Genomic DNA, 16,317 nt, shown 5'->3' with positions numbered 1-16,317 from the left:
GGCTTCTCTCCTGTGTGGATTCTCTGGTGTGTGGTCAGTGTGTTCTTCCAGTAAAGCTTTTACCACACTCAGTATATGTACACGGCTTCTCAAATGTATAGATTTTCTGGTGTCTGATCAGTATTCCTTTTTATTAAAGCTTTTACCACACTCAGTACATGTAAATGGCTTCTCACCTGTGTGGATTCTCTGGTGTATGGTCAGTGTTTTTTTCTCACTAAAGCTTTTACCACACTCAGTACATGTAAATAGCTTTTCATCTGTGTGGATTCTCTGGTGTATGGTCAGTGTTTCCTTTTTAATAAAGCTTCTACCACACTCAGTACATGTAAATGGCTTCTCTCCTGTGTGGATTCTCTGGTGTATGGTCAGTGTTTTCTTTCTACTAAAGCTTTTACCACACTTACTACGTATAAACTGATTCACCCCTGTGTGGATTCTCTGGTGTATGGATAGTGCTCCTTTTTTACTAAAGCTCTTACCACACTCAGTACATGTAAATAGCTTCTCTCCTGTGTGGATTCTCTGGTGTCTGGTCAGTGTTTTCTTCTCCGTAAAGCTTTTACCACACATGTAAATGGCTTCTCACCTGTGTGGATTCTCTGGTGTCTGGTCAGTGTGTTCTTCCAGTAAAGCTTTTACCACACTCACTACATGTACACGGCTTCTCAAATGTATAGATTTTCTGGTGTCTGATCAGTATTCCTTTTTATTAAAGCTTTTATCACACTCAGTACATGTAAATGGCTTCTCTCCTGTGTGGATTTTCTGGTGTCTGATCAGTGTTCCCTTTTTACTAAAGCTTTTACCACACTCAGTACATGTAAATGGCTTCTCTCCTGTGTGGATTCTGTGATGTATGGTCAGTGTTTTCTTCTCACTAAAGCTTTTACCACACTCAGGACATGTAAACGGCTTCTCACCTGTGTGGATTCTCTGGTGTACGATCAGATTTCCCATTACTCTAAAGCTTTTACCACACTTATTACATATAAATGGCTTCTCACCTGTGTGGATTTTCTGATGTCTGGTCACTTTTTTCTTCTCAGTAAAGCTTTTACCACATTCAGTACAAGTAAATGGCTTCTCTCCTGTGTGGATTCTCTGGTGTGTGGTCAGTGTGTTCTTCCAGTAAAGCTTTTACCACACTCACTATATGTACACGGCTTCTCAAATGTATAGATTTTCTGGTGTCTGATCAGTATTCCTTTTTATTAAAGCTTTTATCACACTCAGTACATGTAAATGGCTGTAATACATGGGATTGAGGGTCAGCTGGGGATGGAATGAGTGGAATGTTTTGGCTGTAATTATGTGTTGATATTCTCTATTATGGGAAACAGGCTAGTTGTTTAAGGGATTGCAGCACGTATGGGAAAGGCACCTTCAGCCTGTGCAGGTCTGGGGGAGTTATTCTCTGTTATGGGAAACAGGCTGGTTGTTTAAGGGATGCCAGCTTGTGCAAGTCTGGGAAAGGCACCTTCAGCCTATGCAGGTCTGGGGGAGTTATGAGCTAGCTCATCTTCACACGCACAGGTGTTTGTTTCACACTATAAAAGAGGGGGGAGCATGGGACTTTCTTTAGAAGCTTGCCTGAACATAGGGACGCCTTGTTCAGTGAAGGGTATTTCCCTGCTATCTCTGAGACGAGCCAGTGCTTCCCTGGTGGTCTTCCCAGATGCTGACTGAATTGCGGGTGCTGTAAGTATCTTGGTGTATGTGTTCACATATGTATCACCAATAAAAGCGATATACCGCATATTGTGTCTGGTGGCTTTTGTGTTGTCATAAGCACAGCGTCCCCTAGTGTTACAATGGCTTCTCACCTGTGTGGATTTTTTTTATCTCTGGTGACATTTTTCTTCTCAGTAAAGCTTTTACCATACTCAGTACATGTAAGTGGATTCTCTCCTGTGTGGATTCTCTGGTGTATGGTCAGTGTGTTCTTCTCAGTAAAGCTTTTACCACACTCAGTACATGTAAATGGCTTGTCTCCTGTGTGGATTTTCAGCTGTATGGTCAGTCTTCTGATCTCAGTAAAGCTTTTACCACACTCACTACATGTAAACAGATTCACCCCTGTGTGAATTCTCTGATGTCTGGTCAGTGTTTTCTTCCCAGTAAAGCTTTTACCACACTCAGTACATGTAAATGGCTTCTCTCCTGTGTGTCTTCTCTGGTGTGTCATCAGTGTTTTCTTCTCAGTAAAGCTTTTACCACACTCAGTACATGTAAATGACTTCTCACCTGTGTGGATTCTCTGGTGTATGGTTAGTGCTTCCTTTTTAATAAAGCTTCTACACAACTCAGTACATGTAAATGGCTTCTCTCCTGTGTGGATTTTCTGGTGTCTAATCAGTGTTCCCTTTTTACTAAAGCTTTTACCACACTCAGTACATGTAAATGGCTTCTCTCCTGTGTGGATTCTGTGATGTATGGTCAGTGTTTTCTTCTCACTAAAGCTTTTACCACACTCAGGACATGTAAACGGCTTCTCACCTGTGTGGATTCTCTGGTGTACGATCAGATTTCCCATTACTCTAAAGCTTTTACCACACTTATTACATATAAATGGCTTCTCACCTGTGTGGATTTTCTGATGTCTGGTCACTTTTTTCTTCTCAGTAAAGCTTTTACCACATTCAGTACAACTAAATGGCTTCTCTCCTGTGTGGATTCTCTGGTGTGTGGTCAGTGTGTTCTTCCAGTAAAGCTTTTACCACATTCACTATATGTACACGGCATCTCAAATGTATAGATTTTCTGGTGTCTGATCAGTATTCCTTTTTATTAAAGCTTTTACCACACTCACTACATGTAAATAGCTTTTCACCTGTGTGGATTCTCTGGTGTATGGTCAGTGCTTCCTTTTTAATAAAGCTTCTACCACACTCAGTACATGTAAATGGCTTCTCTCCTGTGTGGATTCTCTGGTGTATGGTCAGTGTTTTCTTTCTACTAAAGCTTTTACCACACTTACTACGTATAAACTGATTCACCCCTGTGTGGATTTTCTGGTGTACGGTCAGTGTTCCTTTTTTACTAAAGCTCTTACCACACTCAGTACATGTAACTAGCTTCTCACCTGTGTGGAGTCTCTGGTGTCTGGTCAGTGTATTTTTCCCAGTAAAGCTTTTAGCACACTCACTACATGTAAATGGCTTCTCACCTGTGTGGATTTTCTGATGTCTGGTCACTTTTTTCTTCTCAGTAAAGCTTTTACCACATTCAGTACAAGTAAATGGCTTCTCTCCTGTGTGGATTCTCTGGTGTGTGGTCAGTGTTTTTTTCTCACTAAAGCTTTTACCACACTCAGTACATGTAAATAGCTTTTCATCTGTGTGGATTCTCTGGTGTATGGTCAGTGTTTCCTTTTTAATAAAGCTTCTACCACACTCAGTACATGTAAATGGCTTCTCTCCTGTGTGGATTCTCTGGTGTATGGTCAGTGTTTTCTTTCTACTAAAGCTTTTACCACACTTACTACGTATAAACTGATTCACCCCTGTGTGGATTCTCTGGTGTATGGATAGTGCTCCTTTTTTACTAAAGCTCTTACCACACTCAGTACATGTAAATAGCTTCTCTCCTGTGTGGATTCTCTGGTGTCTGGTCAGTGTTTTTTTCTCCGTAAAGCTTTTACCACACATGTAAATGGCTTCTCACCTGTGTGGATTTTCTGATGTCTGGTCACTTTTTTCTTCTCAGTAAAGCTTTTACCACACTCAGTACAAGTAAATGGCTTCTCTCCTGTGTGGATTCTCTGGTGTCTGGTCAGTGTGTTCTTCCAGTAAAGCTTTTACCACACTCACTACATGTACACGGCTTCTCAAATGTATAGATTTTCTGGTGTCTGATCAGTATTCCTTTTTATTAAAGCTTTTATCACACTCAGTACATGTAAATGGCTTCTCTCCTGTGTGGATTTTCTGGTGTCTGATCAGTGTTCCCTTTTTACTAAAGCTTTTACCACACTCAGTACATGTAAATGGCTTCTCTCCTGTGTGGATTCTGTGATGTATGGTCAGTGTTTTCTTCTCACTAAAGCTTTTACCACACTCAGGACATGTAAACGGCTTCTCACCTTTGTGGATTCTCTGGTGTACGATCAGATTTCCCATTACTCTAAAGCTTTTACCACACTTATTACATATAAATGGCTTCTCACCTGTGTGGATTTTCTGATGTCTGGTCACTTTTTTCTTCTCAGTAAAGCTTTTACCACATTCAGTACAAGTAAATGGCTTCTCTCCTGTGTGGATTCTCTGGTGTGTGGTCAGTGTGTTCTTCCAGTAAAGCTTTTACCACACTCACTATATGTACACGGCTTCTCAAATGTATAGATTTTCTGGTGTCTGATCAGTATTCCTTTTTATTAAAGCTTTTATCACACTCAGTACATGTAAATGGCTGTAATACATGGGATTGAGGGTCAGCTGGGGATGGAATGAGTGGAATGTTTTGGCTGTAATTATGTGTTGATATTCTCTATTATGGGAAACAGGCTAGTTGTTTAAGGGATTGCAGCACGTATGGGAAAGGCACCTTCAGCCTGTGCAGGTCTGGGGGAGTTATTCTCTGTTATGGGAAACAGGCTGGTTGTTTAAGGGATGCCAGCTTGTGCAAGTCTGGGAAAGGCACCTTCAGCCTATGCAGGTCTGGGGGAGTTATGAGCTAGCTCATCTTCACACGCACAGGTGTTTGTTTCACACTATAAAAGAGGGGGGAGCATGGGACTTTCTTTAGAAGCTTGCCTGAACATAGGGACGCCTTGTTCAGTGAAGGGTATTTCCCTGCTATCTCTGAGACGAGCCAGTGCTTCCCTGGTGGTCTTCCCAGATGCTGACTGAATTGCGGGTGCTGTAAGTATCTTGGTGTATGTGTTCACATATGTATCACCAATAAAAGCGATATACCGCATATTGTGTCTGGTGGCTTTTGTGTTGTCATAAGCACAGCGTCCCCTAGTGTTACAATGGCTTCTCACCTGTGTGGATTTTTTGATCTCTGGTGACATTTTTCTTCTCAGTAAAGCTTTTACCATACTCAGTACATGTAAGTGGATTCTCTCCTGTGTGGATTCTCTGGTGTATGGTCAGTGTGTTCTTCTCAGTAAAGCTTTTACCACACTCAGTACATGTAAATGGCTTGTCTCCTGTGTGGATTTTCAGCTGTATGGTCAGTCTTCTGATCTCAGTAAAGCTTTTACCACACTCACTACATGTAAACAGATTCACCCCTGTGTGAATTCTCTGATGTCTGGTCAGTGTTTTCTTCCCAGTAAAGCTTTTACCACACTCAGTACATGTAAATGGCTTCTCTCCTGTGTGTCTTCTCTGGTGTGTCATCAGTGTTTTCTTCTCAGTAAAGCTTTTACCACACTCAGTACATGTAAATGACTTCTCACCTGTGTGGATTCTCTGGTGTATGGTTAGTGCTTCCTTTTTAATAAAGCTTCTACACAACTCAGTACATGTAAATGGCTTCTCTCCTGTGTGGATTCTGTGATGTATGGTCAGTGTTTTCTTCTCACTAAAGCATTTACCACACTCAGGACATGTAAACGGCTTCTCACCTGTGTGGATTCTCTGGTGTACGATCAAATTTCCCATTACTCTAAAGCTTTTACCACACTTATTACATATAAATGGCTTCTAACCTGTGTGGATTTTCTGATGTCTGGTCACTTTTTTCTTCTCAGTAAAGCTTTTACCACATTCAGTATAAGTAAATGGCTTCTCTCCTGTGTGGATTCTCTGGTGTGTGGTCAGTGTGTTCTTCCAGTAAAGCTTTTACCACATTCACTATATGTACACGGCTTCTCAAATGTATAGATTTTCTGGTGTCTGATCAGTATTCCTTTTTATTAAAGCTTTTACCACACTCAGTACATGTAAATAGCTTTTCACCTGTGTGGATTCTCTGGTGTATGGTCAGTGCTTCCTTTTTAATAAAGCTTCTACCACACTCAGTACATGTAAATGGCTTCTCTCCTGTGTGGATTCTCTGGTGTATGGTCAGTGTTTTCTTTCTACTAAAGCTTTTACCACACTTACTACGTATAAACTGATTCACCCCTGTGTGGATTCTCTGGTGTACGGTCAGTGTTCCTTTTTTACTAAAGCTCTTACCACACTAGGTACAAGTAAATGGCTTCTCTCCTGTGTGGATTCTCTGGTGTGTGGTCAGTGTGTTCTTCCAGTAAAGCGTTTACCACACTCACTACATGTACACGGCTTCTCAAATGTATAGATTTTCTGGTGTCTGATCAGTATTCCTTTTTATTAAAGCTTTTACCACACTCAGTACATGTAAATGGCTTCTCACCTGTGTGGATTCTCTGGTGTATGGTCAGTGTTTTTTTCTCACTAAAGCTTTTACCACACTCACTACATGTAAATAGCTTTTCACCTGTGTGGATTCTCTGGTGTATGGTCAGTGCTTCCTTTTTAATAAAGCTTCTACCACACTCAGTACATGTAAATGGCTTCTCTCCTGTGTGGATTCTCTGGTGTATGGTCAGTGTTTTCTTTCTACTAAAGCTTTTACCACACTTACTACGTATAAACTGATTCACCCCTGTGTGGATTCTCTGGTGTACGGTCAGTGTTCCTTTTTTACTAAAGCTCTTACCACACTCAGTACAAGTAAATGGCTTCTCTCCTGTGTGGATTTTCTGATGTCTGGTCAGTGTTTTCTTCTCCGTAAAGCTTTTACCACACTCACTACAAGTAAATGGCTTCTCTCCTGTGTGGATTCTCTGGTGTGTGGTCAGTGTGTTCTTCCAGTAAAGCGTTTACCACACTCACTACATGTACACGGCTTCTCAAATGTATAGATTTTCTGGTGTCTGATCAGTATTCCTTTTTATTAAAGCTTTTATCACACTCAGTACATGTAAATGGCTTGTCACCTGTGTGGAGTCTCTGGTGTCTGGTCAGCGTATTCTTCTCAGTAAAGCTTTTAGCACACTCACTACAGGCAAATGGTTTCTCTCCTATGTGGATTTTCTCTGTGTTTGGTCAGTTTTCCCTTTAAGCTAAAGCTTTTACCACACTCACTGCATGTAAACGGCTTTTCACCTGTTGGATTTTCTGGTGTCTGTGGATTCTCCGGTGTCTGGTCAGTGTTTTCTTCTCAGTAAAGCTTTTTCCACACTCAGTACATGTAAATGGCTTCTCACCTGTGTGGATTCTCTGGTTTACGATCAGTGTTTTTTTCTCACTAAAGCTTTTACCACACTCAGTACATGTAAATGGCTTTTCACCTGTGTGGATTCTCCGGTGTATGGTCAGTGTTTTCTTTCTACTAAAGCTTTTACCACACTTACTACTTATAAACTGATTCACCCCTGTGTGGATTCTCTGGTGTACGGTCAGTGTTCCTTTTTTACTAAAGCTCTTACCACACTCAGTACATGTAAAGGGCTTCTCTGCTGTGTGGATTCTCTGGTGTCTGGTCAGTGTTTTCTTCTCAGTAAAGCTTTTACTACACTCAGTACATGTAAATGTAAATGGTTTTTCTCCTGTGGGTTTCTCTGGTGTTTGGTCAGTGTATACTTCTCAGTAAAGTTTTACCACACTCAGTACATGTAAACAGCTTCTCATCTGTGTGGATTCTCTGGTGTATGGTCAGTGTTCCCTTTAAGCTAAAGCGTTTACCTCACTCAGTAATGTAAATGGCTTCTCACCTGTGTTTGTGTATTGTCAGTGTTTCCTTTTTACTAAAGCTTTTACCACACTCAGTACATGTAAATGGCTCCTCACCTGTATGTCTTCTCTGGTGTACGATCAGAGTCCCTATTATACTAAAGCTTTTACCACACTGATTACATATAAATGGCTTCTGTCCTGTATGGATTTTCTGATGTCTGGTCAGTGTTTTCTTCTCAGTAAAGCTTTTACCACACTTATTACATTTAAATGGCTTTTCACATGTGTGGATTCTGTGGTGTGGAGTCTGTGGTATAAGGTCAGTGCTTCCTTTTTACTAAAGCTTTTACCACACTCAGTACATGTAAATGGCTTTTCACATCTGTGGATTCTCTCGTGTCTGGTCAGTGTATTCTTCTCCGTAAAGCTTTTACCACATTCAGTAATTGTAAATGGCTTCTCACCTGTGTGGATTTTCTGATGTCTGGTCACTTTTTTCTGCTCAGTAAAGCTTTTACCACACTCAGTACAAATAAATGGCTTCTCACCTGTGTGGATTTTCTGATGTCTGGTCACTTTTTTCTGCTCAGTAAAGCTTTTACCACACTCAGTACAAATAAATGGCTTCTCTCCTGTGTGGATTCTCTGGTGTCTGGTCAGTGTGTTATTCCAGTAAAGCTTTTATCACACTCACTACATGTACACGGCTTCTCAAATGTATAGATTTTCTGGTGTCTGATCAGTATTCCTTTTTATTAAAGCTTTTACCACACTCAGTACATGTAAACAGATTACTACTACTACTACTACTAACTAGCATTTCTAAAGCGCTACTAGGGTTACGCAGCGCTGTACAATTTAAACATAGAAGGACGGTCCCTGCTCAAAGAGCTTACAATCTAAAAGACAAGAGAACAATCTAAAGACAAGTGAACAATCTAGAGGACGAGTGAACAGTTAATCTGATAGGGTGGATAGATTGGGGCATTCTATCTATCTCGAGCGGTTAGGCACCGAAGGCAGCATTGAAGAGGTGAGATTCACCCCTGTGTGGATTCTCTGGTGTACGGTCAGTGTTCCTTCTTTACTAATGCTCTTACCACACTCAGTACATGTAAATGGCTTGTCACCTGTGTGGAGTCTCTGGTGTCTGGTCAGTGTATTCTTCTCCGTAAAGCTTTTAGCACACTCACTACAGGCAAATGATTTCTCTCCTGTGTGGATTTTCTCTATGTTTGGTCAATTTTCCCTTTAAGCTAAAGCTTTTACCACACTCACTGCATGTAAACGGCTTTTCACCTGTTGGATTTTCTGGTGTCTGTGGATTCTCCGGTGTCTGGTCAGTGTTTTCTTCTCAGTAAAGCTTTTTCCACACTCAGTACTACTACTACTACTACTACTATTTAGCATTTCTATAGCACTACAAAGCATACGCAGCGCTGCACAAACATAGAAGAAAGACAGTCCCTGCTCAAAGAGCTTACAATCTAATAGACAAAAAATAAATAAAGTAAGCAAATCAAATCAATTAATGTGAACGGGAAGGAAGAGAGGAGGGTAGGTGGAGGCGAGTGGTTACAAGTGGTTACGAGTCAAAAGCAATGTTAAAGAGGTGGGCTTTCAGTCTAGATTTAAAGGTGGCCAAGGATGGGGCAAGACGTAGGGGCTCAGGAAGTTTATTCCAGGCGTAGGGTGCAGCGAGACAAAAGGCACGAAGTCTGGAGTTGGCAGTAGTGGAGAAGGGAACAGATAAGAAGGATTTATCCATGGAGCGGAGTGCACGGGAAGGGGTGTAGGGATGGACGAGTGTGGAGAGATACTGGGGAGCAGCAGAGTGAGTACATTTATAGGTTAGTAGAAGAAGTTTGAACAGGATGCGAAAACGGATAGGGAGCCAGTGAAGGGTCTTGAGGAGAGGGGTAGTATGAGTAAAGCGACCCTGGCGGAAGATGAGACGGGCAGCAGAGTTTTGAACCGACTGGAGAGGGGAGAGGTGACTAAGTGGGAGGCCAGCAAGAAGCAGATTGCAGTAGTCTAAGCGAGAGGTGACAAGGGTGTAGATGAGGGTTTTGGTAGAGTGCTCGGAAAGAAAGGGGCGGATTTTACAGATGTTGTAAAGAAAGAAACGACAGGTCTTGGCAATCTGCTGGATATGAGCAGAGAAGGAAAGAGAAGAGTCAAAGATGACCCCAAGGTTTCGAGCTGAGGATACAGGGAGAATGAGAGAGCCATCAACAGAAATAGAAAACGGGGGGAGCGGGGAGGTGGGTTTGGGGGGGAAAATGAGAAGCTCGGTTTTGGTCATATTTAATTTCAGGTGGCGTTGAGACATCCAGACAGCAATGTCAGACAAGCACGCTGAAACTTTGGTTTGGATGCAAGGTGAGATATCAGGGGTAGAAAGGTAGATTTGAGAGTCATCAGCATAGAGATGGTAGGAAAAGCCATGGGATGAGATTAATGAGCCAAGGGAAGAAGTGTAGATAGAAAAGAGGAGGGGACCAAGAACAGAACCCTGAGGTACGCCGACAGGCAGAGGGATAGAAGTAGAAGAGGATCCACCAGAGTGAACACTAAAGGTGCGGAGGGAGAGGTAGGAAGAGAACCAGGAAAGGATAGAGCCATGGAATCCAAGTGAGGACAGGGTATCGAGAAGTATGCTGTGATCGACAGTGTCAAAAGCAGCAGAAAGATCAAGAAGAATGAGGATGGAATATTGACCTCTGGATTTAGCCAGTAATAGGTCATTGGAGACTTTAGTAAGCGCAGTTTCAGTTGAGTGGAGAGGGCAAAAACCAGATTGTAGTGGGTCAAGGATAGCATGTGAGGAGAGAAAATCAAGGCAGCGGCAGTGAACAGCACGCTCAAGTAATTTGGAGAGAAAAGGAAGGAGGAAGATGGGTCGGTAATTAGAGGGACAAGTAGGGTCAAGTGAAGGCTTCTTAAGGAGAGGTGTGACCACAGCATGTTTAAAGGCAGCAGGGACAGTCGCAGTGGAAAGTGAGAGGTTGAGAATGTGACAGATAAAAGGAATAAGAGCAGGAGAGATGGCATTAAGAAGGTGGGTGGGAATGGGATCAGAGGAACAGGTGGTACATTTTGAGGAAGAAAGGAGAAGTGTAGTTTCCTCAATAGTAACTTCAGGAAAGGAGGAAAGGGAATGAGGGGAAGGAGAGAGAGGGGAACGGACTAGTGGAGGGAGAGGTGGTGAGGTAGAGAAAGCAAGGTTTATCTTTTGAACCTTGTTGTGAAAGAATTCAGCAAGGGTCTGAGGAGATAATGAAGGGGGAGTTGGGGGAGGGGGCACCTTGAGGAGAGAGTTCAATGTGGTGAAGAGAAGTCGAGGATTAGAGCCAAGAGAGTTGGTCAGTTGGATATAATAATCCTGTTTGGCGCGTAAAAGAGCAGATTGGAAGGAGGTCAGCATGAACTTAAAGTGTAAGAAATCAGCAAGGGCCCGAGATTTCCGCCAGAGGCGTTCGGCGGAACGGGTACAGGAACGTAGGTAGCGGATATTAGAAGTCAGCCAAGGTTGGGGTTTTGTACGCCTTACAGGGCGTGTCATCAAAGGTGCAAGAGTGTCTAAGGCAGAGGATAGAGTATTGTTGTAAGAAGAAACAGCCTCATTGACAGACGTGGATGGTGCCACAGTAGAGAGGAGGTTTGAAACATGGGAGGATAGAGATGAAGGGTCAATATCGTGAAGATTCCTAGATAAATTAGATAAGATAGGACGGGACTGGGAGGGAGGAGATTTAAGTGTGAAAGTTATAAGATGGTGATCAGAGGAGGGAAGATCAGAGGCAAGGAAACTAGAAGATGAACAGTTGGAGGAGAAGATGAGATCAAGACAGTGACCATTTTGATGAGTGGGGGAGGTGGAGCATAGTTGGAGATTAAAGGAGGATGTTAAAGTGAGTACCTTGGAAATATAAGAGTTGGAAGGATCATTAGCAGGAATATTAAAGTCACCAAGGATGAGAGAGGGGGAGGAAGGATCATGGAAGAAGGCAAGCCAGGCGTCAAAGTCACTGAGAAAGGATGAAAGGGACTTATCAGGGGGACGATAAATGACCGCTATTCGAAGAGGCAGAGGAGAGAAAAGGCGGATAGAGTGGACTTCAAAGGAGGAAAAACAGTGAGATTGAGGTGGAAGAAGGGGTTGAAATCTGGAGGAGGGAGAGAGAAGTAGTCCAACACCGCCCCCACGGCCAGCAGGGCGAGGAGTATGTGAAAATAGATAACCGCCATGGCACAGGGCTGCGACTGAAGCAGAGTCATCAGGGCAGAGCCAGGTTTCTGTTATGGCGAGCAGATGGAGGTGACGCGAGATAAAGAGGTCCTGGATATAGGGGAGTTTGTTACAGATAGAGCAGGCATTCCATAGGGCGCAAGAGAAGGGCAGAGAAGAGGAGGGGAGTAGAGGATTAGAGATGAGGTTAGAGAGGTCACGGTGAGATCTGTAGAGTTTGGATAATAGTTGGTGAGGAGGGCCAGGATTGGGATTGATGTCACCAGCTGAGAGTAAGAGAAGGAGTAAAAGAGAGCGGAGGAGAGTAGGAGAGGTGTGGCCACGAAGGCGTCGAAGGCGAGAGGTATTTAGGTGGAATGGGGAAGGCAAAATGGAGGGAAGAAAGAGACGGAGATTAAAAGCCAAGAGGGAGGAAGAGGGTAGGAGAGAAGGTGAGGTGATGAAGTCAATGGATGGGAAGTAAGTTCCTGTAGCGGAGAGAGGTAGGGGGTGAGGGAAAAAATTAGGAAGGGACAGAGCTAGGAAGAGAATGTGAATAGGGGCCATAAACGATTAAGGTACTTTAGCAAATGGAAAAAGATTAGATACAAAGAGAAAAATGCCCCGGGCGGCACCTAGAGCGGAGGCCCTGAGTGGATCGGAGTGGACCTGGGTGTCACCCCGGAGAAGGCTGTAAGGATATGCAGATGAGCTGCAAGTCCTCCACAGCACCTGAAAGGCAGCCGGTGGTAGAGCTGGGCACCTCTCAGCTGAGGAAAGGCTTACCAGGGGTTAGGCCGAAGCCAGCATTCCTCCCCCTGAGGGTCGCCTGATCCGTGTAAATGGCTTCTCACGTGAGTGGATTCTCTGGTGTACGATCAGTGTATTTTTCTCACTAAAGCTTTTACCACACTCAGTACATGTAAATGGCTTCTCACCTGTGTGGACTCTCTGGTGTCTGGTCAGTGTACTCTTCTCAGTAAAGCTTTTACCACACTCAGTACATGTAAATGGCTTCTCACCTGTGTGGATTTTTTGATGTTTGTTGACTTTTTTCTTCTCAGTAAATCTTTTACCACACTCAGTACATGTAAATGGCTTCTCACCTGTGTGGACTCTCTGGTGTCTGGTCAGTGTACTCTTGTCACTAAAGCTTTTACCACACTCAGTACATGTAAATGGATTCTCTCCTGTGTGGATTCTCTGGTGTATGGTCAGACTTCTGATCTCAGTAAAGCTTTTACCACACTCACTACATGTAAACAGATTCACCCCTGTGTGAATTCTCTGATGTGTGGTCAGTGTATTCTTCACAGTAAAGCTTTTACCACACTCAGTACATGTAAATGGCTTCTCTCCTGTGTGTCTTCTCTGGTGTGTCATCAGTATTCTCTTCTCAGTAAAGCTTCTACCACACTCAGTACATGTAAATGGCTTCTCTCCTGTGTGGATTCTCTGGTGTATGGTTAGTGCTTTCTTTTTACTAAAGCTTCTACTACACTCAGTACATGTAAATGGCTTCTCTCCTGTGTGTCTTCTCTGGTGTGCCATCAGTACTCTCTTCGCAGTAAAGCTTTTACCACACTCAGTACATGTAAATGGCTTCTCTCCTGTGTGTCTTCTCTGGTGTGTCATCAGTTCTCCCTTTGCAGTAAAGCTTTTACCACACTCAGTACATGTAAATGGCTTTCCTCCTGTGTGGATTCTCTGGTGTATGGTCAGTGTATACTTCTCAGTAAAGCTTTTACCACACTCAGAACATGTAAATGGCTTCTCTCCTGTGTGGATTCTCTGGTGTATGATCAGCCTTTTCATTATTCTAAAGCTTTTACCACACTCAGTACATGTAAATGGCTTTTCTCCTCTGTGGATTTTCTGGTGTATGGTCAGTGAATACTTCTCAGTAAAGCTTTTACCACACTCAGTACATGTAAATGGCTTTTCTCCTGTGTGGATTCTCTGGTGTTTCGTCAGTGTACTCGTCATAGTAAAGCTTTTACCACACTCACTACATGTAAACGGCTTCTCACCTGTGTGAATTCTATGGTGTATGGTAAGTGCTCCCTTGCTACTAAAGCTTTTACCACACTCAGTACATGTAAATGGCTTTTCTCCTGTATGGATTTTCTGGTGTTTGATCAGTGTTTCCTTTGTACTTAAGCTTTTACCACACTCAGTACATGTAAATGGCTTCTCACCTGTATGGATTTTCTGGTGTCTGATCAGTTTTCCCTTCGTACTTAAGCTTTTACCGCACTCACTACATGGAAATCGCTCAATGCTGTGGATTCTCTTGTGTTTTGTGAGGTGTTCTTTTTGACTGAAGCTTTCATTACAGTCAGTACAAGTAAATGGGTTCATTCCAGTGTCAGTTTTCGGGTGGTCTCGGAGACTGTCTGTAGTGAAGCTTTTACCACACATAGTAGAGGTAAATGGTTTCACTACTGAATTAAGCCTCTTGGGCATTGTGAGGTTTCCTTTCCAACAAGCACTTATACCACTGTCAGCAGAAGTATAAAATCTCTCATTTTTCTCGATTTCTTGGTATTTTGAGAGCGTTGCCTTCCTGCAAAATATTTTTTCAGATTTAGTAGAAGTGTCTGATTCCCCAACAGTTTGAGCTTTTTGATGGTCTATGACTGCTTCCTCTTGACTAAAGCTTTTCTGACATTCAGCACTTGAAACTGAGCTCTGTCCTTGGTGGAAATTTTCTTCCTTGTTGGAGCTTTTCTCACATCCAGGACATGAAGATATTCTCTCATCAGTGTTGTTTTTCTTATGTTTTATAATGTCTGCTTTGTTCGTAAAGCTATTCCCATATTCTGTAAATGTACACATTGTAGTTTCTTTATTAGTTTTCTTGTGTTGCATTAGCTTTTTCTTCCTATTGAAACCTTTCCCACATTCAGAACCTGTAAAATGTTTCTCTTTTAGGACTGTTTTCTGTTGTCCTTCTAGTTCTCTCTTTAGACTGAAGTTTCCCCCATTGTCCGTACATGTAGATGGTCTGTCTTCAGTATCAGATGTAAGATGTGATTTTAGAACAAAATGATTGCTGAGGAATATTTCACAAATATCACAGGAACAGCTTTGATCTCTCGTCTGGTTTCTCTCCTCTTCCCCTGTCTGTTTGATATTACTGGTACTGTTTTCACACAGAGCTGAGCCTCCTGGTGAAGGTTTTTGTTTATTTTGATTCTTTTCCTTTTCTCCCCAGTCAGGACAGGAATAAATCTGCTCTTTGTCTCTTTCTGATAACATCTTTTCTTCTTCAGGCCTCTCACTGAGCTTCCAGTGATGTGTCTCTGAATTACTGTTTTTAGGATCCTCTTGTTCTAAATAAAAGAAAGAGAATTGAGTATTTTTGTAGGACATAAAAAACAGGAGGTCGAAAATGCTGCCATCAAAATGTATCACAAGGAAAAAGCAGTAATTATGAAATCGTAAAATGGACAAACAATCCACCTAAAGCCACCTGGGGGGGGGGGGGGGGGGGGGTTGTGGAGGGTATGTGGTTTTTTGTCTTAGTTCTCTGCATAGGGTATTGTAAGAAGATTCTTTTACTCCTTTATTTCTGTTTATCTTTCAGGGGATTCTTTTTCCATTTTACAATTTATAATTCTACCTCTTAATGCCGAAACATGTTGGCTGACGAACTAATGGAAAAAGTACTTTAGACTTAGAGTTTCCACTACTTATAAGGCTCTTTTGATTCCTTAAAGGTTTTTAAGAAATAATTACTGGCTCCTGATTGCTGCTTTGTTATTGTAGGAGAAGAACAATTTAAGAAGTTTAAGGGCCGTAGGGTTGCCATGTGGAAATCAGCACTACCGCCTGGCATACCCAGAAAACATTTTTTCTATTTTGTAACATGGGCCCGTTCTGTAGGCGCATCCGGCGGTAATTGCGCACTGACCAATTACCGCTGCGTTAAAATGTGAACCTTCTCAGGCATTAAATGGCCGCACGCAGATTTCTGTTTTAGCAGACGGCTATTTATGCCTCCACTTAAAACATAGGCAATTCCAGACGCCCACTCTACCGAGCACCACTCATATTTGTAAAATGCCAGAGATGCAAATAAAATACATGATCTCCCTCAAGTTGATATATAAAAGCTTCTTATTGGTATAATAACCACTGGGGTCTTGATGTCATGGATTCAGGTAAGGTGAGCCCTTGGACCAAAACTGGAGCTTTGGTAGGCAAGTCACCTAGGCTGGCACAGGCAGGATTCAAAACAGACTGGGCTGAAGACAAAATCAAGAACAGGCAAGACTGGACTAGACAAGACAGGACTAGAATTAACCAGGAGACTCAACAAGGCAGGACAGAGGTAACAAGGCACAATGGACAAGACAAAGACTAGATCCAGGCGAGACAAGGAGAAAAAGGCAAAGGGGCAGAACTGGAACCCAGACAGGACAGGCAGAC

General features: G+C 42.6%; 1 pseudogene; it reads right to left on the bottom strand.

Annotated features, from left to right (window-relative positions):
• Nucleotides 1-63: 63 nt before the first annotated feature.
• LOC115460555 lies at nucleotides 64-14,349 on the bottom strand (annotated as a pseudogene).
• Nucleotides 14,350-16,317: the final 1,968 nt, after the last annotated feature.

The sequence above is a fragment of the Microcaecilia unicolor genome, chromosome 1, assembly GCF_901765095.1.
Source record: "Microcaecilia unicolor chromosome 1, aMicUni1.1, whole genome shotgun sequence".
NCBI lineage: Eukaryota > Metazoa > Chordata > Amphibia > Gymnophiona > Siphonopidae > Microcaecilia > Microcaecilia unicolor.
Note: the sequence above shows the minus strand (reverse complement) of the source record. Positions and strands in the feature narration are given on the sequence as shown.